Source organism: Schistocerca gregaria, chromosome 3, assembly GCF_023897955.1.
Source record: "Schistocerca gregaria isolate iqSchGreg1 chromosome 3, iqSchGreg1.2, whole genome shotgun sequence".
Classification (NCBI taxonomy): Eukaryota; Metazoa; Arthropoda; class Insecta; order Orthoptera; family Acrididae; genus Schistocerca; species Schistocerca gregaria.
Window position 1 is genome coordinate 771,914,943 of NC_064922.1, and position 25,585 is coordinate 771,940,527.

At 43.7% G+C, this 25,585-nt stretch overlaps 1 protein-coding gene across 1 annotated transcript in view; it reads right to left on the reverse strand.

The window, feature by feature from the left end:
- LOC126354286 (26S proteasome non-ATPase regulatory subunit 6-like) overlaps positions 1-25,366 on the reverse strand; it is a 157,773-nt gene extending 132,407 nt beyond the window's left edge. Inside the window, exon 1 of the mRNA XM_050003830.1 lies at positions 25,109-25,366. The gene's annotated coding sequence lies outside the window, so the exon portion shown is untranslated. The remainder of the gene's footprint in view (positions 1-25,108) is intronic.
- Between the last annotated feature and the right edge of the window lie 219 nt (positions 25,367-25,585).

Below are 25,585 nucleotides of genomic sequence, written 5' to 3' on the forward strand. Positions count from 1 at the left end.
GTGCTGCCAAATGGTTCAAGTCATACCTCGCTAACAGGAAATTAAGTCATCAGTCATCATCAGAATGGGAAGAAATACATGTGGTGTCCCACAAGGATCCATCTTAGGGCCATTGCTTTTTCTTGTGTACATTAATGATCTCTCATCAGTTACACTGCCAGAAGCAGAGTTCATTTTGCCTGTAGATGACACAGGTATTGCAATAAATAGTATGTCAAGTGTAGTTCTAGAAAGATCTGCTAATGATATTTTCATGGATATTAATAAATTCTTTAAAGCCAACTCACTGACATTAAACTTTGAAAAGACTCACTATATGCAATTCAGAACCTGTAAGAGGTTTCCACCCAGCATATGCACAAAGTACAAAGAAGAGCAGATAGAAGAGGTTGACAGTCTTAAATTCCTGGGATAACAACTTTATAATAAATTCAGTTGGGAGGAGCACACCACAGAACTGCAGAAACGCCTTAACAAATCTGTATGTGCAATTCGAGTGTTAGCAGACATAGGCGACATAAAAGTGAAAAAGCTTGCATACTTTGCCTACTTTCATTCCGTAATGTCATATGGTATAATATTTGGGGTAACACTTCAAGCCAAACAAAAGTTTTCAGAGTCCAAAAGCGTGTAATACGTATTATTTGTGGAGTAAACTCACGGACGTCTTGTAGAAACCTCTTCAAATAACTGGGTATACTAACTACTGCCTCTCAGTATATTTACTCCTTAATGAAATTTGTCCTAAACAATATATATCATTTTCCAACAAACAGCTCAGTTCATACATACAATACCGGGAACAAAAACATTCTGCACAAGGACTTAAAAGCACTTACATTAGTTCAAAAAGGGGTCCACTACTCAGGAACACTCATCTTGAATAATTTGCCAGCAAACATAAAAAATCTAGTTACAAATAGCGATCAGTTTAAAAGGAGCCTGAAAGACTTACTAGTGGCCAACTCTTTCTACTCCATTGACGAATTTTTTAATAGAAACAAATGATGTGTTGTATATATTTATACTATTGGTATTGTTATTTCAGCTTAAAAAAATAAAATAAAAAATCTAATCTAACACCTGTTGGGGTATGGTACCTGAAACCACGTTTGATTTTTTTCCAGAGTTGTGAAGGTGACGAATGGCATCCAATGGTCGAGACATAACTCTCCCAACACTCCTGCTTCCGTCTTTTGATAAGCTGAACGTGAACATGCTTCACCGACTTCCGGCGACCATCGCCTTTCGCTGGGGACAGCCTAAAGAACGAGTGATCGTGTTTTCTGCCACTGAAACGATTGTTGTAGTTATCTGCTCAACCATCACATCGATGTTACCTTGTGGGGGAGATTCAATGGTGACAGCAGAGGTGAAAGTTTCCCAGTCCACCTTGTTTAAAGCCCTTCTCAGCAGGCATCCGTGGGCCTTACGCTGGGGTAGTGGCAGGAAGATGGGGAAGTGGTCACTGCCACACAAGTCCTCTTGAGCTCTCCAGTGGATAGATGGGAGAAGTCCTGGGCTGCAAATTGATAAATCAATGGCCGAGTAACTACCATGAGCCACACTGGAATGTGTGGCAGCCCCGGTTTTTAAGAGGCAGAGGTCGAACTGAGACAGTAAAGTTTCGACATCTCTGCCTCAGGCAGTAAGCATGATGCCCCCGCAAAAGGGGTTATGGGTGTTAAAATCTCCCAAAAGTAGATTAGGTTTAGGGAGTTGATCAATCAGTGCAGTTAATACATTCAGTGATATTGCACCATCTGGAGGGAGATATACGTTGCAGACATTTATTTCCTGTGTCGTCCTTATTCTGACAGCCACAGCTTCAAGAGTGGTTTGAAGGGACACCGTTTCACTACAGACTGAGCTTAGGGCATATACGCATACTCCTACTGACACTCGATTATGGTCGCTACAGTTCCTGTAGTATCCCTTATAGCAACAGAGTGAAGGTGTCCGCATTGCCGGGAATCAGGTTTCCTGGAGGGCAATGCAGAAAGTTGCCGTAGCTCAGCCAGGCGGCAGAAAAAACCACCGCAATTCCAAAGGAGAATGATGTCATCTTGAGACTGGGAAGGCATCAAGCATTCAATGAAGCAATTTACGCCTCAGGGTCAACTGCTGCCACCGACCTTTTGCCTGAGCAGTCTATATCCATTGTGTGATTCTTGAGTTTCTCCCGGCGTATTTGATAATCAAAATATCCACGGGTGTACTTGTCCAATGGGCACAATATTTCGGCGATCAAACATGTCGCCATCATCAGGTGAACTGACGGACTGAGCTCCTGTGAACGTGCCGGCACGGAGATCCATACCCTATGGCTGTTCAGGGGGAACTGGGTTCGGTCGCGACGGTGGCCGATTTAAATACCCTTCGCCCGCGGCGCGCTTCCTCCGCCGTCCGCGCCCCGCGCCACGGTAGCGCGATGGAGCAGATTGCGACGGCATCTGAGATGACGTCGGTGTGATGGCTCTGTCCGCCGTGGTCGTCACAACTATGCGTTTGCTCGATTTACTCTTGATTAACCCAATCGCTGGTTCCCAAGACTTGCTAAGATTATAGCTACAGGCACAGTTTATGAGGTCGTCATTGGTGCGTATTTCGATGGCCTCTCTAACAACGCTGTCCCAGTATCTCGACGTGTGTACCAGACTCCTCGTGCGGTCATACTCCATAGCGTGATTTTCCGACAAACAATGTTCAGCGACCGCCGACTTGCTCGGATACATCAGTCGACTGTGCCTCTGGTGTTCACGGCATCGATCCTCGACGGTACGCATCATCTGACCAATAAACGACTTGCCACATTGACACGGAATCTGGTACACGCCGGCCTTCCTCAAACCGAGGTCATCCTTGGCGCTCCCCACCAGTGCACGAGTTTTATTCAGAGGACAAAACACAGTTCCGACCTGGTGTTTCTTCAGAATGCGGGCGATTTTCCCCGAGAGTGCGCCTGTGTATGGAATAAATGCAGTGCCTACCTCCTCCCTCGTGACTTCATCCATCTCAACAGGTTGTGCTGCAGTGGTTGGGCGGAGAACACGTTGGATCTGCCACTCTGAGTACCCGTTTTTTCGAAACAAAGTTCTCAGATGTTCCAATTCCTGGGGTAGACTCTCTGTGTCAGAGATAGTGCGCGCCCTATGTACTAGAGATTTAAGTACCCCATTCCTCTGTGAAGGGTGGTGGCAGCTGTTTCCATTCGGATGACGACAGGGCTTCCTCCTCGAAGTTCTCCATGTACAAATTCGCTACCACCGGTGAGAGTGGGCTACCCATGGCGACTCCCTCCGTTTGTTCATAGTATTCTCCATTAAAAAGAAAATACGTGGAAGTCAAGACATGCCTAAAAAGTGCAGTGGTATTCTCGTCAAACCTCTGACCAATCAACTCTAGCGACTCTCGCATGGGTACCCTTGTAAACAAGGAAACGACGTCAAAACTCACCATGATATCTGACTCATCCAACCTGAAGCTATCAAGGCGTTTAACAAAATCCACGGAATTACGGATGTGATGAGGGCATTTACCAACATAAGGACTTGATATTCCCATCAGGTATTTGGCCAACAAATATGTAGGTGCCCTGATGTTGCTGACAAGGGGGCGTAATGGTACCCCCTCTTTGTGAACCTTCGGGAGTCCATATAGTCTAGGCGGTACCGGACCTTGGGGTAACAATTTCTTAGCGTCACCCTCCGGTAAATCTGCGTCCTTGAGAAGAACCCTCGTCTTGTTCTCCACCATCTTTGTAGGGTCAACGCTTATCTTCCGGTAGGAATCGTCATTTAGCAGGCTCTGCATCTTATCAGTGTAGTCCTTATGGGAGACAACAACTGTAGCATTGCCTTTGTCAGCCGGTAAGACAACAATTTCAGAGCGTTCCCTCAGATCACGAATGGCCGCCCTCTCTTTACTGCTGATATTTGACTTCATCGGCTTGGATTTCGTCAACGCACGACCAGTTTCATGACGTATTTCCTCGGCTGATTCTGGCGGAAGTCGAGCTGCAACCTGTTCAGCAGCACTAACAATTTCTGCGACCGGAGTGAACTTTGGGGTGGGAGCGAAGTTGAGACCTTTCTGCAAAACCGAGACCGCATCATCACTCAACACCATGCCACTCAAATTGATGACAGTCTTGCACGGAACCTGCAGAGATGGTTTGTCAAGGAGATGTGAGAACTTAGCTGTTTGACTTCCCGTAGCCTTCTTATGGGCGGAATCAGCTGACACCCAGGTGACACCATCAATCCAATCCTAGGAAAAAGAAGTGAACTTAGTAGCCAGTTGCAAATATAATTTGAGTAATTCCTGTGAGATAAACTCAAGGCTCCGGCGGGTGAATTGCACTCTCTCACGTACCAATGCGAGGCTGGCTCGTCTCTTGATTCTCCTAGCTGCAGCAGAATCGATTTGATGCATATGTAACCTTAGCAAAATTTGGAACAACATTCTCGGAACGACATCTCTTTAGAAAGGCAAGAGTACTTAGCAAACGACATCTACGGTGGCGCAACTTTTCAAATTTCTACATGCTGCGATACATCTCCTCCCCGTAAAGGTTTATGATGTGATTCTTGAGTTTCTCCCGGCGTATTTGATAATCAAAATATCCACGGATGTACAGCCGGTCTATAGTGTCCAACGGGCACAATATTTCGGCGAACAAACATGTCGCCATCATCAGGTGAACTGACGGACTGAGCTCCTGTGAACGTGTCGGCACGGAGTCCGCACGCTATGGCTGCTCAGGGGGAACTGGGTTCGGTCGCGGCGGCGGCCGATTTAAATACCCTCCACCCGCGGCGCGCTCCCTCCGCCGTCCGCGCCCCGCGCCACGATAGTGCGATGGAGCAGATTGCGACGGCGTCTGAGATGACGTCGGTGTGATGGCTCTGTCCGCCGTGGTCGTCACAACTATGCGTTTGCTCGATTTACTCTTGATTAACTCAATCGCTGGTTCCCAAGACTTGCTAAGATTATAGCCACAGTCACGGTTTATGAGTTCGTCATTGGTGCGAATTTCGATGGCCTCTCTAACAACGCTGTCCCAGTATCTCGACGTGTATACCAGAATCCTCGTGCGGTCATACTCCATAGCGTGATTTTCCGACAAACAATGTTCAGCGACCGCCGACTTGCTCGGATACATCAGTCGAGTGTGCCTCTGGTGTTCACGGCATCGATCCTCGACGGTACGCATCGTCTGACCAATATACGACTTGCCACATTGACACGGAATCTGGTACACGCCGGCCTTCCTCAAACCGAGCTCATCTTTGGCGCCCCCCACCAGTGCACGAGTTTTATTCGGAGGACAAAACACAGTTCCAACCCGGTGTTTCTTCAGAATGCGGGCGATTTTCCCCGAGAGTGCGCCTGTGTATGGAATAAATGCAGTGCCTACCTCCTCCCTCGTGACTTCATCCACCTCAACAGGTTGTGCTGCAGTGGTTGGGCGGAGAGCACGTTGGATCTGCCACTCTGAGTACCCGTTTTTTCGAAACACAAAACTCAGATGTTCTAATTTCTGGGGTAGACTCTCTGTGTCAGAGATAGTGCGCGCCCTATGTACTAGAGTTTTAAGTACCCCATTCCTCTGTGAAGGGTGGTGGCAGCTGTCTGCGTGCAAATACAGATCAGTGTGTGTTGTCTTTCGATACACCTCATGACCTAGGGTGCCGTCAGCCCTTCTGCTGACCAAGACGTCAAGGAAAGGCAATTTAATCTCCGTTTCAGTCTCTATAATGAATTTGATGTTGGGGTGTATGGAGTTTAGATGTGTAAGGAAGTCAAGGGGTTTATCCATACCATGTGGCCAGATGACGAACGTGTCGTCCACGTAACGGAAAAAGCAAGTAGGTTTCCATTCGGATGACGACAGGGCTTCCTCCTCAAAGTTCTCCATGTACAAATTTGCTACCACCGGTGAGAGTGGGCTACCCATGGCGACTCCCTCCGTTTGTTCGTAGTATTCTCCATTAAAAAGAAAATACGTGGAAGTCAAGACATGGCTAAAAAGTTCAGTGGTATACTCGTCAAACCTGTGACCAATCAACTCTTGCGACTCTCGCAGGGATACCCTCGTAAACAAGGAAACGACGTCAAAACTCACCATGATATCTGACTCATCCAACCTGAAGCTATCAAGTCTTTTAACAAAATCACGGAATTACGGATGTGATGAGGGCATTTACCAACATAAGGACTTAATATTCCCATCAGGTATTTAGCCAACAAATATGTAGGTGCCCTGATGTTGCTGACAAGGGGGCGTAATGGTACCCCCTCTTTGTGAACCTTCGGGAGTCCATATAGTCTAGGCGGTACCGGACCTTGGGGTAACAATTTCTTAGCGTCACCCTCCGGTAAATCTGCGTCCTTGAGAAGAACCCTCGTCTTGTTCTCCACCATCTTTGTAGGGTCAACGGTTATCTTCCAGTAGGAATCGTCATTTATCAGGCTCTGCATCTTATCAGTGTAGTCCTTATGGGAGACAACAACTGTAGCATTGCCTTTGTCAGCCGGTAAGACAACAATTTCAGAGCGTTCCCTCAGATCACGAATGGCCGCCCTCTCTTTACTGCTGATATTTGACTTCATCGGCTTGGATTTCGTCAACGCACGATCAGTTTCACGACGTATTTCCTCGGCTGATTCTGGCGGAAGTCGAGCTGCAACCTGTGCAACAGCACTAACAATTTCTGCGACCGGAGTGAACTTTGTTGTGGGAGCGAAGTTGAGACCTTTCTGCAAAACCGAGACCGCATCATCACTCAACACCATGCCACTCAAATTGATGACAGTCTTGCACGGAACCTGCAGAGATGGTTTGTCAAGCAGACGTGAGAACTTAGCTGTTTGACTTCCCGTAGCCTTCTTATGGGCGGAATCAGCTGACACCCAGGTGACACCATCAATCCAATCCCAGGAAAAAGAAGTGAACTTAGAAGCCAGTTGCAAATGTAATTTGAGTAATTCCTGTGTGATAAACTCAAGGCTCCGGCGGGTGAATTGCACTCTCTCACGTACCAATGCGAGGCTGGCTCGTTTCTTGATTCTCCTAGCTGCAGCAGAATCGATGTGATGCATATGTAACCTTAGCAAAATTTGGAACAACATTCTCGGAACGACATCTCTTTAGAAAGGCAAGAGTACTTAGCAAACGACATCTACGGTGGCGCAACTTTTCAAATTTCTACATGCTGCGATACATCTCCTCCCCGTAAAGGTGTATGATGTGATTCTTGAGTTTCTCCCGGCGTATTTGATATTCAAAATATCCACGGGTGTACTGCCGGTCTATAGTGTCAACGGGCACAATATTTCGGCGAACAAACATGTCGCCATCATTAGGTGAACTGACGGACTGAGCTCCTGTGAACGTGTCGGCACGGAGTCCGCACGCTATGGCTGCTCAGAGGGAATTGGGTTCGGTCGCGGCGGCGGCCGATTTAAATACCCTCCACCCGCGGCGCGCTCCCTCCGCCGTCCGCGCCCCGCGCCACGGTAGCGCGGTGCCACAGATTGCGACGGCGTCTGAGATGACGTCGGTGTGATGGCTCTGTCTGCCGTGGTCGTCACAACTATGCGTTTGCTCGATTTACTCTTGATTAACTCAATCGCTGGTTCCCAAGCCTTACTAAGATTATAGCCACAGTCACGGTTTATGAGGTCGTCATTGGTGCGAATTTCGATGGCCTCTCTAACAACGCTGTCCCAGTATCTCGACGTCTGTACCAGAATCCTCGTGCGGTCATACTCCATAGCGTGATTTTCCGACAAACGATGTTCAGCGACCGCCGACTTGCTCGGATACATCAGTCGAGTGAGCCTCTGGTGTTCACGGCATCGATCCTCGACGGTACGCATCGTGTGATCAATATATGACTTGCCACATTGACACGGAATATGGTACACGCCGGCCTTCCTCAAACCGAGGTCATCTTTGGCGCTCCCCACCAGTGCACGAGTTTTATTCGGAGGACAAAACACAGTTCCAACCCGGTGTTTCTTCAGAATGCGGGCCATTTTCCCCGAGAGTGCGGCTGTGTATGGAATAAATGAAGTGCCTACCTCCTCCCTCGTGACTTCATCCATCTCAACAGGTTGTGCTGCAGTGGTTGGGCGGAGATCACATGAATAACTTCGAGGAGGAAGCCCTGTCGTCATCCGAATGTAAACCTACTTGCTTTTTCCGTTACGTGGACGACACGTTCGTCATCTGGCCACATGGTATGGATAAACTCCTTGACTTCCTTACACATCTAAACTCCATACACCCCAACATCAAATTCACTATAGAGACTGAAACGGAGGTTAAATTACCTTTCCTTGACGTCTTGGTCAGCAGAAGGGCTGACGGCACCCTAGGTCATGGGGTGTATCGAAAGACAACACACACAAATCTGTATTTGCACGCAGACAGCTGCCACCACCCTTCACAGAGGAATGGGGTACTTAAAACTCTAGTACATAGGGCGTGCACTATCTCTGACACAGAGAGTCTACCCCAGAAATTAGAACATCTGAGTTTTGTGTTTCGAAAAAACGGGTACTCAGAGTGGCAGATCCAACGTGCTCTCCGCCCAACCACTGCAGCACAACCTGTTGAGGTGGATGAAGTCACGAGGGAGGAGGTAGGCACTGCATTTATTCCATACACAGGCGCACTCTCGGGGAAAATCGCCCGCATTCTGAAGAAACACCGGGTTGGAACTGTGTTTTGTCCTCCGAATAAAACTCGTGCACTGGTGGGGGGCGCCAAAGATGACCTCGGTTTGAGGAAGGCCGGCGTGTACCAGATTCCGTGTCAATGTGGCAAGTCGTATATTGGTCAGACGATGCGTACCGTCGAGGATCGATGCCGTGAACACCAGAGGCACACTCGACTGATGTATCCGAGCAAGTCGGCGGTCGCTGAACATTGTTTGTCGGAAAATCACGCTATGGAGTATGACCGCACGAGGATTCTGGTATACACGTCGAGATACTGGGACAGCGTTGTTAGAGAGGCCATCGAAATTCGCACCAATGACGACCTCATAAACCGTGACTGTGGCTATAATCTTAGCAAGGCTTGGGAACCAGCGATTGAGTTAATCAAGAGTAAATCGAGCAAACGCATAGTTGTGACGACCACGGCAGACAGAGCCATCACACCGACGTCATCTCAGACGCCGTCGCAATCTGTGGCACCGCGCTACCGTGGCGCGGGGCGCGGACGGCGGAGGGAGCGCGCCGCGGGTGGAGGGTATTTAAATCGGCCGCCGCCGCGACCGAACCCAATTCCCTCTGAGCAGCCATAGCGTGCGGACTCCGTGCCGACACGTTCACAGGAGCTCAGTCCGTCAGTTCACCTAATGATGGCGACATGTTTGTTCGCCGAAATATTGTGCCCGTTGACACTATAGACCGGCAGTACACCCGTGGATATTTTGAATATCAAATACGCCGGGAGAAACTCAAGAATCACATCATACACCTTTACGGGGAGGAGATGTATCGCAGCATGTAGAAATTTGAAAAGTTGCGCCACCGTAGATGTCGTTTGCTAAGTACTCTTGCCTTTCTAAAGAGATGTCGTTCCGAGAATGTTGTTCCAAATTTTGCTAAGGTTATACATCATATCGAGTCTGCTGCAGCTAGGAGAATCAAGAGACGAGCCAGCCTCGCATTGGTACGTGAGAGAGTGCAATTCACCCGCCGGAGCCTTGAGTTTATCTCACAGGAATTACTCAAATTACATTTGCAACTGGCTACTAAGTTCACTTCTTTTTCCTAGGATTGGATTGATGGTGTCACCTGGGTGTCAGCTGATTCCGCCCGTAAGAAGGCTACGGGACGTCAAACAGCGAAGTTCTCACGTCTGCTTGACAAACCATCTCTGCAGGTTCCGTGCAAGACTGTCATCAGTTTGAGTGGCATGGTGTTGAGTGATGATGCGGTCTCGGTTTTGCAGAAAGGTCTCAACTTCGCTCCCACCCCAAAGTTCACTCCGGTCGCAGAAATTGTTAGTGCTGTTGAACAGGTTGCAGCTCGACTTCCGCCAGAATCAGCCGAGGAAATACGTCGTGAAACTGGTCGTGTGTTGACGAAATCCAAGCCGATGAAGTCAAATATCAGCAGTAAAGAGAGGGCGGCCATTCGTGATCTGAGGGAACGCTCTGAAATTGTTGTCTTACCGGCTGACAAAGGCAATGCTACAGTTGTTGTCTTCCATAAGGACTACACTGATAAGATGCAGAGCCTGCTAAATGACGATTCCTACCGGAAGATAAGCGTTGACCCTACAAAGATGGTGGAGAACAAGACGAGGGTTCTTCTCAAGGACGCAGATTTACCGGAGGGTGACGCTAAGAAATTGTTACCCCAAGGTCCGGTACCGCCTAGACTATATGGACTCCCGAAGGTTCACAAAGAGGGGGTACCATTACGCCCCCTTGTCAGCAACATCAGGGCACCTACATATTTGTTGGCCAAATACCTGATGGGAATATCAAGTCCTTATGTTGGTAAATGCCCTCATCACATCCGTAATTCCGTGGATTTTGTTAAACGCCTTGATAGCTTCAGGTTGGATGAGTCAGATATCATGGTGAGTTTTGACGTCGTTTCCTTGTTTACAAGGGTACCCATGCGAGAGTCGCTAGAGTTGATTGGTCAGAGGTTTGACGAGAATACCACTGCACTTTTTAGGCATGTCTTGACTTCCACGTATTTTCTTTTTAATGGAGAATACTATGAACAAACGGAGGGAGTCGCCATGGGTAGCCCACTCTCACCGGTGGTAGCGAATTTGTACATGGAGAACTTCGAGGAGGAAGCCCTGTCGTCATCCGAATGGAAACCTACTTGCTTTTTCCGTTACGTGGACGACACGTTCGTCATCTGGCCACATGGTATGGATAAACTCCTTGACTTCCTTACACATCTAAACTCCATACACCCCAACATCAAATTCTCTATGGAGACTGAAACGGAGGGTAAATTACCTTTCCTTGACGTCTTGGTCAGCAGAAGGGCTGACGGCACCCTAGGTCATGGGGTGTATCGAAAGACAACACACACAAATCTGTATTTGCACGCAGACAGCTGCCACCAGCCTTCACACAGAGGAAAGGGGTACTTAAAACTCTAGTACATAGGGCGCGCACTATCTCTGACACAGAGAGTCTACCCCAGAAATTAGAACATCTGAGAACTGTGTTTCGAAAAAACAGGTACTCAGAGTGGCAGATCCAACGTGCTCTCCGCCCAACCACTGCAGCACAACCTGTTGAGATGGATGAAGTCACGAGGGAGGAGGTAGGCACTGCATTTATTCCATACACAGGCGCACTCTCGGGGAAAATCGCCCGCATTCTGAAGAAACACCGGGTTGGAACTGTGTTTTGTCCTCCGAATAAAACTCGTGCACTGGTGGGGAGCGCCAAGGATGACCTCGGTTTGAGGAAGGCCGGCGTGTACCAGATTCCGTGTCAATGTGGCAAGTCGTATATTGGTCAGACGATGCGTACCGTCGAGGATCGATGCCGTGAACACCAGAGGCACACTCGACTGATGTATCCGAGCAAGTCGGCGGTCGCTGAACATTGTTTGTCGGAAAATCACGCTATGGAGTATGACCGCACGAGGATTCTGGTACAGACGTCGAGATACTGGGACAGCGTTGTTAGAGAGGCCATCGAAATTCGCACCAATGATGACCTCATAAACTGTGACTGTGGCTATAATCTTAGCAAGGCTTGGGAACCAGCGATTGGGTTAATCAAGAGTAAATCGAGCAAACGCATAGTTGTGACGACCACGGCGGACAGAGCCATCACACCGACGTCATCTCAGACGCCGTCGCAATCTGCTCCATCGCACTACCGTGGCGCGGGGCGCGGACGGCGGAGGGAGCGCGCCGCGGGTGGAGGGTATTTAAATCTGCCGCCGCCGCGACCGAACCCAGTTCCCCCTGAGCAGCCATAGCGTGCGGATCTCCGTGCCGGCACGTTCACAGGAGTTCAGTCCGTCAGTTCACCTGATGATGGCGACATGTTTGATCGCCGAAATATTGTGCCCGTTGGACACTATAGACCGGCAGTACACCTGTGGATATTTTGATTATATCCATTGTGTCTGAGTGTCTGGAGAGATCTAAATCCTCAGCGGACGCCAAGATCTCCACCTCATCCCCTGACACAGAGCTTGTAGGTAGCAGAGGTGTGGGTCCCACCGCAATATCCGTGGTGTTGGGGATCTTCTTTTTGGACTTTTCTCGCTTCTCCTTGGGCTTCCCTCGCTGGGAGGGTTTCACTGATTCAGTCTCCAGGACTGAGGAGGATCGTGAAAGCCTATGTCCAGCTGCTTTTGGGCACTTCATCCACTGGCGGGCGTCATCTTTCCCACTAACAGAAACCTGGGAAGGGAGTTAGACAAGGGATCCCTTCCTGGCGAGAGGAACCAAAGGAGACTTATGCTTCTCTGACTGGGAAGTGGGGACTGGTGTCCCCGATGGTTTTGGGCATTGCTCCAGAGGTAGGTGGTGCAGGAGCAACAAGGGGGGTTGGGAATTGCCCCCCACCATCAAAGGGTTTGGTGAAGCCTTCTGGCTCTGAGAGCTGCCTGGAGTTCACGGAACTGATGGGGCTACAACTGTTGTTGTAAAAGCGGTGTATAAGGAGATCATAGCCACATGATATAGGCGTTTATATTTTCTCTTAGCCTCAGTATAGGTCAGTCGGTCCAGCATCTTATATACGAAGATTTTCCTCTCTTTCTGTTAAATTGTGCAGTCTGGCGAGCTAGGTGCCTGATGCTCTCCGCAGTTGACACAGATGGGAGGCGAGACAAATGGAGTATTGGGACGTGACTGACGTCCACAATCTCGAAATGTGGCGCTTGAAGTATGGCAGGATGAGTTATGACCGAACTTACAGCACTTAAAGCACCACATTGGGGAGGGATATGTGGATATGGCTTGATATCACAGCGGTAGACCATCACCTTGACCCTCTCAGCTAAGATGTCACCTTCGAAGGCCAAGATGAAGGCACCAGTGGCAACCTGTTTATCCCTCAGACTCTGATGGACACGCCACATGAAATTAACACCTCTTCACTCTAAATTGGCGTGCAGCTCATTGTCAGACTGTAAAAGAAGGTCCCTGTGGAATATAATATCCTGAACCATATTTAAGCTCTTATGAGGTGTGATGGTAACAGAAACATCCCCCAACTTGTAACAAGCAAGTATTGCTCATGACTGGGCAAAGGAAGCTGTTTTTATCAAAACTGACCCCGAGCACATTTTGGACAAGCCCTCCACCTCCCCAAACATGTCCTCTAAATGCTCTACAAAAAACTGTGGCTTTATTGAAACAAAGGAGTTCCCATCAGTTCTCGTACATACGAGACTTACGACGCTTACAGACTGTTGGTGTTTGATCACGAGCAAGTGATCACGTAGTATGCTTCAACACGTGCCATCCTCTTTGATGCCACCCACTCCAACCAGGGAGCAAGTGATCACGTAGTATGCTTCAACACGTGCCATCCTCTTTGATGCCACCCACTCCAACCAGGGTCCTACCCATGGGCGCCACCCACCTGCAGCAAAGGCCACCTGGCAGAATGGCCATAGCCAGAAGCCTCGGTGTCCCAGGATGACAGGCATCTACTCCTCAGCATATGTGGGGAGTTAACAGCACAGTTATCAGCAGAGCAATCCCTATGTTGTCAGGGGGCTACAACCAACAGGGTACATGGCAACCCCATGACAACGGACTGGTTACCGTGCTGGATATCAGGTGCAAACAATTCCATGGTCATAGTTGGCACAGTAAGCAACACTGCATAGTCCATTGTGGAAAACACACCCAGGAATTTGTCCTTGGCCAAGAGATGGAGAATGAGTGGGACTGCCATGCGACGACAAGAAAGCGGGCTACAGGTCTCAAGGCACGATGGACATGATGCACCATGTAAGGCGCCCTTTCCCAATTGGCTCACTCTTCAGAAAAAATTTTAAGAATGGTGGTCAAACCCTACAGGGGACCATCACAGAATGGCCGAAATGTGTGAGACTCCTTTTAGTCACCTCTTACGATACGCAGTAATACCTCAGGTCTATTCTTACCCCCAGACCCGCAGAGGAAAAATTGCTGTTTTTTACCTTTTTTCAAGGGGGTCACTGCATCATGCTATATTTGTTTGAATACAGTGCAATATACTAATAGCTGAGCATGAGTCATGGTTAGATGCATTAGGGGGCTGTAGAAACATGACTCAACCAGTCTATTGCAGGCTTCATGAGTAGAACACATAATTCCTGTGTAGAAGTGTTCTAATCATTATTTTTTACAACTCCAGCATAATCATATAGTATCATAGGAGCAGGAAGCTATGTCACACAAAAGTGTGTGGGGATAAGTTCGTTTTAAGCAAAGCATAGGCTTGCTGTGTATGTGTTATTGTGATTTGTCTTACTGAAAAAAGTTACTATCTGTGGAGAAAATCTACAAAATTTGTAAGAACTATAGATAGTGTCATATAAAGGGCTCGTTGCAATAGTGGTACAAGTCCATTACCTCCACTTTTCTGCTTATAATGCTTCTGACATCAGTGATCCAAACAAACAGAAAGATAGGTTCATCTCTAGCAAGAAGCCAGGTGCTTCAATACTTCTGGTATCTCAACTGCACATTTTTCAGCGTTCATTTAACTTTAGGACTCTGTATCTCAAAATGAACAAAAATGGACTTGTGCCACTATTGAAATAAGTCCTTCACATATTGGTGTGCTTGGAGGGTATGAAGTATGGTGTTAGTTGGTACACATTTAAAATTCCATATTTAAATACATCTTCTTGAAAAAGTAGGTCTTTTGCGGAATACTGAGGGAAAAGAGAAAATTCTTTCGAATTATCTGATAACCGCAAATAGTGTCCTTTGTGGGTGGTGTTATTAAATATTTAAAGACATGTATTTTTAGATGTTTCCTAAAAGTCGATAAAATTGCAGCGAAACCCCTTATTTATGTGTGTGTGTGTTTTTAAATAGGTAAAATTAGTCATGATCTGTATATTTGCAAGTATGTTCTTAAAATTGAGGGAAAAGAGAAAGAAAACACATATTTACTTGTACCTTCTTAAAAAGTGGAGGAAATTTGTCAAACAGCTATGAAACAGACATATTGTTTTAAAAAATAGATAAAAATTTGTCAAGGAACTGTAAATGGCTTCATATGTTGAAGAAAATGACTTTGGTGCTGAACTATGCAATAACACATTCTACTATACTATGCTGGAAATGTGCAGTGTCTCTTGAATTTATGACTACTGCTATTACTGCTCCTGTGAGAGCCTTATTATGAATGACAAACTCAGTGACGCTAAGGAGCAGTGGGTGGCGTTGGTGGTGGCAGGGAAACTACCAAAGCAGCACAGTGGAGGTGTCTTGTTTTCTGATTTATAAACTACCGTCATTAAAAAAAGAAAGATGGTTATGACTTTAAGTGAAATGCAATGAACACCTATGTAAACATGGCACCACTAGGGGGCCAACTTGGCCATAAATTATGGTAATTATGACAATTACTGCCCATTAATTACAGCTCGAATAAACAAAACATGTGTCCACGTTAGTGGTTTGTTTACATATGAGTCATAATATTAAGCCAGCGCAACTGGGGAGTTTGTTTTCTTATGAGATCATAGGATTGTCCTGACATCACTCGGTTATGGTAATGAGGGAACATGTGGTCAGTACATCACTCTCCTGACTGTTGTCAGGTTAACAGACCTTGGTACTGCTACTATCTGCTCAAAGAGCTCCTCAATTGACATTATAAAGCAGAGTGAATACTGTTCCAGTCCTCCCACCAAGAAAAATTCCCTCACAATACCAGTAATTAAAGCTAGGTCCTATGTATGGCAGCCATCTACACCAACCACTCCTCTACAGAGGTGGATCAAGGTGTGTGAGACAGGTAAAATTACCTGATAAAGTGAGAAAATTGTTATAATTCAAGTTCCAAAGGTAGCAAGTGCAGACAAGTGTGAATTTATAGAACCCTCAGTTTAAGGACACAGAGTACTTATAAATGGTGGAAGAATCGAAATTTTTTATGACGTTATTAAATTCTATAGGCTGATTACATTGATATGTACATTATAGGGTTTCAAATGAAAAAAAGCCCTATATATATCAAATTTTAAAGTTACAGTCATTTATGCTGCCATGCTCCCTTTATTTCTGTTACAGAAACCAGTATTATTTCGAAAAGAGCTGTGAACTTTCAGTTTCCAGCGATTATACGTATGATACACTGTATATGTTGGTAACAGTGCAGGTTTCTAGTGTTTGTAAATGATTATTTTTACTTGTTTTTACTTTTGTTTCGCTGAAGCAGTTTGTTCACGTGTCACTGAATATTTGTTGCCCAAGTGCTACATATATTTGTGGAAGTACATATCCTTTAGTGTGCAATGAATACGAATTATGATATGCATCAAGAAATTCAATGAAAGGAAATTCAGTGGTTACCACACTGTTGAAAGTAACCTATGTATCAGTTTCTCATCGAAGAAACTTCCACATGGCACCCCTCCTGGCGATTCAAGCTTTTGTGTTAACAATAACGTTGTTTGTAGTGGACTTGTTGTTGCTGATGTGGGCATCTTATTTGACAAAGGAAGTGGCGAAATGTAAACAATGTGATGGTGTAAGCTGTCTGGATATAACAGAACAACAATGTAGCTGGAAAGGTTTAGCGTCAAAATTAGTTGTTCTGTGTAGATCCTGCAATAAATCTACCTCGAAAATGACTTTGAACTTTGTGCATAATTCATATTATGTGAATTTGAAGTTAGTGTATGCAATGCATGCAATAGGAACAGGAAAAAAGGCTGCTCAAACGTTTTGTGATTTGATGGCTCTTCCTCCTCCTCTCAGTAGGCTCAGCAAGTACATAAAAATACTTTTAGGTGAATTGATGGTTGTGTGTAAAGCATCTATGGAACGTGCAGTAAAAGAAACTGTGTATAATAGCGGAACCAAGATATTGCTGTTGCACTTGATGGGGCATGGCGATGCTGAGGACATCGTTCCTTCAATGGTGTTGTAAGTTCTACTTCTCTGGAGAATGGAAAAGTTGTTGATGTTGAGTGCTTATCTCAGTACTGCCACACCTGCCATGGTAAGACTGAAGGACTTATTGAACATCGGTTTTCTCAGAATTATGGTGGTTACAGTGGAGGTATGGAGTGTGATGGAACTCTAAAACTATTTCAGAGGTCGGTGCCCTTTTATAACGTTAGATGTATGAACTACCTAGGTGGTGGGGACTTTACAGCTTTGAATAAAATTAGTGAGTTCAATGTTTATGGTGATACCTTGGTAACAAAACTGGATTGCTGAGGACATGTGCAAAAGAGGATGTGTTCTAGATTGAGGAAGCTATGAAGAGAAATGAAAGGGAAGTTCCTATTTAATGGAAAGTCTCTGTCTGGCTGAGGCAGATTGACATAAACTGAAATAGACCTTATTCACAGTTATAATAGACTGTCCATTAGACAAACTGCACCTCTGAATGATGTTACAGCAATGAGAAAAGCTGTATGGGCCACCTACCTTTATAAGTTGTCCACAGATGAGCACCCTGTTCACGGACTTTGCCCTAAAGGAACAGACTCTTAGTGTGGTTACCAAAAAGCAAAAGAAAGTTGTCAGATATACCATCATAAGCATTCTCTTCCTGAGCCTGTTATAAATGAAATAAAACCAATTTTTAGAGACCTGAGTGACCCTGTTTTGCCTAGTAAATGTCTTCATGGCACTCAGAATACAAATGAAAGTTTCAACTGTTGTGTATGGGAAAGATTACGCAAGAATGTTTTTGTACTGCTAAATATAGTTCAAGTTGGTGTACTAGATGCAGTGATATGTTTCAATAATGGAGTGATAGGAAGGTTGGAAGTCCTGAGAAATTTAGGCATAAAATGTGGCTCTAACATGGAAGATCAATTGCTTCCGTGTGACAGACAATGAATGCATGAAGCTGAAGGATTCGCTCCTCAAGTTAGCAAAGAAGCAAGAAGTGCTCAAAGGAATGCCAAGAGGAAGCCTGAAGATGAATAAATGCTGCAGGATGAAGACTATGCTTCAGGAATGTTCTGAGGCACAGTTTAAATGGGCTCATATCTTCATTCACAATTTCCCACAAGTTGCATTTTTCAGAATTCAGGTACAAATATTTCCTTAAATTTATAAAGCATTGTTCTGGCTTTTTTCTGTAACTTGCAATAGTCCATACTTATGTAGTAGTCCTCAGCTTTATTGCAGAATCAACTAAATTATAGAAAAATAACATTTTACTAAGAAAAAATTATAAAAATTAAAATGTAAGATGTGATATTTTCTTATCCTTGTACGTAATAGGTGGAATTAAACAGATGTAATACCTCAGCCATCATGTCATGCATATCTGGTAAAAATTTGGTCTCCTTCAAATGTATAACACTGGAATAAATGGTACCTCAATTTGATGAACATTCTGGAAAAATTGCATCAGTTTCTTTGTAATTTTTTGATAACCCTAAGCAGATTAAAAATATTCAAAATACTTCTAATTTGTTTAGAAATAGTGCTGCATTACCTGGTATCAACAAATCATATGTAAAACTTATATATTATAAACAGTGCCTGAAAAAAATAGGTGTTCATTTTTACATAACATTGAGCCAGAAAAGTACCCTGCATCCTTAAAAAGCCATGTTTTCAAAATATTGACAAATTATACACAGAACAGTGGAATTACTGGTAGAAATAGAAAGTGAGAAAGGTCAGTTTGTATGCCAGAGGACTCTGCTTCTATACTCTGCAAGCCATCTCAAGGTGTATGAGGTATGTCAAAGGGTATTTCTGGTACCACTATCATATCTCCCATTCCCTGTTCCATTAGTGTATGGCAACTGGGTAGAAAGACTGTAGACAAATCTTAGTATGAATTATAATTTCTCTTTTTGCAGGATGTATGTGGCAAGAAGTGAACTGTTGGCCAAATGTCCTTCAGAACACTTCTCTTGTATTATCTGTGATTGTAGGTTTTTTGCATCTCATTAATGCGCTTTCAGCTGACAAAATAATTCTATGATGAAACTCTCTCTCTTCTACAAATCCAACCTGGAAACGGTTCCAAATGCATGATTAAGAGTCAAGAATCAGTCAAACAAGTGTTTTGTAAGCCAACTCTTTTGTGGATGAATTATGTTTCCTTGACATCCTCCACTGAATCTCAGCATGGCATCAGCTTTTTCTTCAATGCTGACTGTAGTATTTAGGAGATAGGTTGATGAAAGGGAAACCAATGCTTATAGTCTTTGTAGGTTCAGAGAAAGCTTCTGATGAAGTTGACTGGAACACACTCCTTGAAACTCAGACAGTAGTAGGGATAAAAAGCAGGTAAATTAAATGAGCATATGGCATTGTTGGCCAGGAGGCCCCAGTTGGAGAAGTTCGGCCCCCATGTGCAAGTCTTATTTCATTCAACGCCACATTGGGCGATTTGCAGCCAGTGATAAGGATGAAATGATGATGAGGACAACACCCAATCCACGAGTGGGGAAAATCTCCAACCTGGCCAGGAATCGAACATGGTCCCACTGGCATGGGAATCAAGCATAGTGCCACCCATTCGAGCAGGAGGACTAAAATGCAGGTAGCGAAAAGTTATTTATAACTCGAACATAAATGACACTGGTGTTATAAGAGGTGAAGCACTGAAAGGGAAGCTGAGAAAGGAGTGGGACAGGCTAGTATCCTTTCTTCAATGTTATTCAGTGTGTACATGAAACAAAGAGAGAAGGCAACAAAAGAAAATTTGGAAAGCTTATTAGAGTTTTGGGTGAAGAAATAAAAACTATGAATTATGCCAATAAGACAGCACTTCTTTTGGAGCTGGCAAAAGACTTGAAAGAGTGCATACATAGAATAGATAGTGGGTCAAAAGAGGATGTAAGATGGCCATCAACGAAATTAAACCAAGGGTAATTGAATGTAGTCGAATCAAATCAGAAAACGTGGTGGCAATTCGATTAGTAAATGAAATTTTAAAGGTGTAGCAAAAGGACTAGCAAAATAACTGACTATGGTTGAAATAGAGGGGACATAAAATGCAGACTAGCAATAGCACGAAAGGCGTTTCTGGGAAAGAGAAATATGTTAAAATCAAATAGAAATTTAAGTGAAATGAGTGAAATCGGAAGTTTAAGTAGTTTACATGAGAAGAGAATAGGGGCATCTGAAATATGGTGTTATAGAAAAATGTTGAAGAATAAGTGAGTAAATCGGATTACTAAAGAAGCAGCCTTGAATCAAATAGAGGAAAAAAGAAATAGTCACAATTTTACTTAAAAAATGGGGGGATAGGTTGATGGGTGACATCCAAAGACAACAAGGAGTCAGTTTAGCAGTAGAGGAATGTTCGGGATATAAAAACTGTAGAGGAAGACAAAGGCTTGACTACAGGAAACAGGCAGGTTCAAATGAATGTAAATCTCAGCTGTTATCTAGAGATGAAGAGTCTTGTACGCATTAGAGTAGTATGGGAAGTTGCCACAGCCAGTCTTCACAGTGAAAACAATACAGATGTCTAAATTATATTGTGAAGGAAATGAGTGAATTGAAGTCTTTGGTATCACCCATTAGCTTTTTGCAGTAAGAGTGTTCTGAACGTGACACCATGTTTGTGTATTGGATTCAAAAGTTAGTTTGTTTCGTATTGATCATTTTTTGCGTTAATTTTTATGGTGTTATTAGGGGACACTTTTATTTGGGTGGTGCCCATGTTTTGAAATAAATTTGGTATTTCCATTAGTGGAAAAAATGTTCAGAATTCGCTGCTCTTATATGTTCATTTCCTTGAAATGGTTGGAACAGTAAAGTTTAGAAGTCACTGGTTACAGTGGTAGGTGGTTGGTATGGAATCGAGTATTTGCTTTTTACATAAAATTTATGTCATTGTTGAGTAGTTTATGACCTGAAGTCACAATATTTGTCTTGTCAATATTACTGTTTTACAGTCTTCTGACAGTTACATGTTGTTGGTGTAACAAAGGTAACAGGTGGAATTCAATTTGTCATGTGACTTGGTTTGGGATGCCAAGACTCTGAGTACCTGTTGGTGGCATTCAGTCCGTCGTGTGACTTTGTCTGAGATGCCAAGGCTTTCAGTTCCAGTTGTTATGTGGAATTTTTCTTTATATATACCTCGTTTCTCTCGTGTCAGTTTTAAGAAAGGTGTAATAAAGCTATAGCTCTATTTATACAGGAACTTTATCTGCTATCTACAGAAGACATCATTTCAGGATTACAACTTTGAAAGTCGATAATCTTATGGTTGTCATAATGCAGGTTTTCCTTTAACATGCTCGAATCAGCAGAATGGAGATCATGGAGGAAGGTAACCATTGTTAAAATTATTATTTTGATCTCGTGGTCTGGCACATTCAGGACATATTGTTCTACTAGAAACTGGCAATGATTTTCCTAAATCATTTAATCGAATGCCACAATTATTCCTCCAGCTAGAGTGCGTGGTATGGTATCTTTTTTGCACGCATACCTCTTTTGATGCAGTCAGAGTTTGAATGCTGCGTGGGACTACCATATGTCCGCAGTTATCCCGACATGTCCGCATTTTCGACGTTTAATGTAGCATCTGAATACACTTCTACGCTTTCGCGTTGTTTTATGAATGATGTTCTTTTAATTTTCGAATTCCTCTCAAATGGTGTATAATTTACACACCAGTACTTCGCTTGTTGCATTACATTATTTGTTAGTTTCTTAAAAACGATCGATTATGTCACTAAAAACGAATGTATCTAAATATATTACCTCCAATCGACGTATAGTTCTTTTTAGCTTAAGGCCTCCATAAATAATCAAACATTTTATCACACTGTACTATGTTTGCCAAACATCTGACAGGGTATGGTGCTGTTTGGTGTGTGTCAAGCACAGATCATGTTTGCAAGAAACTTTTGGAATAATGCTCGTTTTACAATTCCCACAAACATAATGTCATTTCAACGACTGCATGATCAGCTATCGACTTTGTGACAAAGAAGAATATGAATATATGGAAATAAAGAGACAAACAGTTCTGAGAAAAAAATACAAGTTTTATTGCAACTCGTGTAAGCCACAGCATTTAAAACTGTATTCTTAGGCTCCAGCCTCAACACATTCGGAAAACGCCAAATATTCAGAAATAAAGAGATAAATATTAGTAAAAAGGCAGAAAATGAATTTTATTGCTGCTTGTTTTAGTTGCATCAGTGCCTAACCATGCCCTAGGAAAACGCCACACATTCGTACATAAACAGCGAAACATTTATGGTTCAGAAGAATATGAATGTTAATGCTCCTCATTTCACTCGCAGCAATTTATAATGTGCTCTTAGATTCCAGCCTAACCTCACACTCAAAAGGCGGTGCATATGTGGCAATAAAGACCCATATGTTTGTGAGAAGGAAGAATATGAATTTCATTATTGTTCGTTTCAGTCGTAGGAATTTAAGATATCCTCTTAGATTCTTGCCTAACCACACACTTGGAACTCTCTATATATTTATTTCATCCTTTGTGTTCGGACAAGACAATGTATATAACAATCAGTATTGTAGAATACATTTATTACTTTCAGCAGAAACTAGTAGAACGTGTTAATAACACTGAAAAAATTGCATGTAATGGGATGCGAACCAACAACTTTCGTTTTCAGCAACCACGACGTTATTCGTTACACTAGCACTTAACCATGCGACGTCTGGTAATGATCATTATATTCTGTCTTGAAGGCTTGTATCGTTGATGGCTTATGAAGTGACATTTAAAGATAATGGTGATGCGTTTGTGATAAATTTTCAGTGATCCGTCATAATGAGAAGGCATACTACAGATTGTAAAATAAGTTTTTTATTCTTAATTTGTGAATTGTTAACGATAATAATTCTCTCCTACGAGAGCACTCTTATATGAAGGCACTGGCCGTCGATAAATCATTACGTGACATTTTATTACAGAAATAATTATGATAAATCATTCCAAGAATAACGTGGTTCTGTGAATCTTTGGAACGCGTATGCAACCTTCTGAGAGGCCAGTATCGAATACCAACATCAGTCGATAGCCAATCATGCGGTTTTCGGAAACGCGAGTCCCGAAATTTTGATTGAAGAAAAGTTTGTCAATAGGGTGGACGTTGTTTCTGTCGATGTTTCGTGAAAATTGTTTTATTATAATTTATCTCACTGTATCGTGAGCCTCAGTTGTGGAAATTACTATCAAAGATAAAAACAAAAAGCACTGACCAATACCAAAATGTTAGAGGTCTCATCTTTTCCAGTCATATATTACGGAGGATGAGGTTCTGAACAAAATATTTCGTGCATAGCATGTATGCAATGAAATTAAAGAAACTGAAGTTTTCCGGTTCTTCCACAGGCGAAGTTGGTCTATATTTTACTGAACTGTCATTGGAGGACCAAGTAGATGAGGGTAAATTTTCAGTGCGAGGGAGATGTAGCTCTAAACAAGTTATTAAACGCTTTACTATGCATCTGCAGAAAGTGGTGCAATCACGAGGTTTTAAGTGTAAAATTTCCATTAACAAGTTCATGTGTATACTTCTTTCTCTTAAACCTTTCCCTGGAGTAGCATCTTTTTTCTTCCTCTTCTTTACAGGCAGTTGCAGAGTCGATGTTAAGAAACTCTTTATATGCATTTGTAGCCATTCCTACCAGTGCCAAAATTAGCATACATGAAAAGTGTCTGCTTCAAAACTCAGATTCAATTGACGATCATTTTTGGTACGTGTAATGGGTTTGTTCCACACCTCCATGGCTACATGTGCCTTAACATGTTTGCAAAAGGTCCATTGTCCGCTCGAAAAAAGTTGATGTAATCGTCGGTTGATGAGAGTAATATTTCGTTTGGCCGATTTTCATGGGCGAATCTCTCATTTTAAGCTATTCCCTAGACCAAAAGCTTGTTTTCTTCTTTCAACACAGTGCCAAAGTCAGTGCCATGACAACTTTGTTTGCGTTGGTGGCCATTCTCACCACTGTCAAATTACTCACGAACACTAACAGTGTGCTTCAAAGTGAGGTTTAAATGGCAAACTTTTTTTTGTACATGTAAGGGCTTGTCTGACAGATGCTTTGGCTAGGCAAGAGCGCATTTGAAAAACAAGTTTGCTCGTTCACGGGGGCATTTATATATATCTGTGAGGTCTATGTATCTTGGCTGTGATAGTTTGTCTTTCCTCCCAGTTGCATTTAACAGTTTATTTCTGTGCGATACAGCTATCTGAAAATATAAAATTAAGCTAAAGCGTTTAAACCGGCAATCATGAGGGCATTATTCCGGATTTCACCATAGTCACTGTTCTACCGCAGTCATACTTTCTTATTTAAAACCAAAAAAACGTGACGACCTAGTATCGATTACCTGGGCTACGCTACAGAGAAAAAAAAATCTAGCACCGCTAAGTAATATATGACGTCGGTAATACGCTATTCTGCCCTCTCACGGAGATCAGGACTAGAATCATCCTAAAATCGTGTTGGTCAGTGGCGTTGCGGGTGTCCTCATTTTGGGGGGAAAATAAAGAGCATATCTGTTGCGCAATATCACCAGTACTGTTATACTCGGATCACACAGGGAACTAAGTTCTCTGTATTTTTTCATTCACACCGTTTCCAGAAACTCCATCATGGAGAAGTGCCATCAGGAACGTAAGTGACAAGCAGAAGTTCCTACTGCTGGTGTCTTACGGAAAAATTACGCTACTTTTTTATTTACGGCAGAAACCGTCAGTCTCCCCTTCCCTCCAATGCAGCTTGCATCTACAACTCGTGCAACCAAGACTCAAAACTCTCACAAACTAAAAGCGCTATTAAGATAAGCAAATATATGTCACTAAAATACTGCGTGCAAAAACTGTAAAGCTGTAAACCAACAATAAATCTCACTACCATTCTTTCGCAAAAAACGACAGCTGCACCAAAAAGATTACCAGTACTTAAGAAAAATTTTATACGAACTTATCTTAGTAACTCATGCTCCCTATGGCATACAGTACAAACAGCGTCTGACCTCAGGACACGGACGTCACTGTTTCTCAACGTGTAAAGCACACTACTAATCCTCGTATTCAACGTGCACTATTCTAACCACGATTGCCACGCAACAACGAAAGTAAATTTCGCGGAGATACTACTCTCAACCAGGTGACTCCACGCCGCATGACGTATCCGCGTATAAAACAGCCTTCCTTCGACAAACTCTCCTCAAGAAGTGCTAGTCATCCCAAAGTTTGAAGTTAGATGGCGGGTCCAGAGTTCTTACGCAGACCCAATGGAGATTTTCGAAGTACTCGATAAAAGCAATGATAGAGCCGATATGGAACCGTTTCATACAAGCTTCCAATAATGACAATTTGAGAATGAAGATTTTTAATGTAAACTGCAGCACGAGGTTAGGAAATATTACAAAATTATTCAAAACAATACAAATATTTA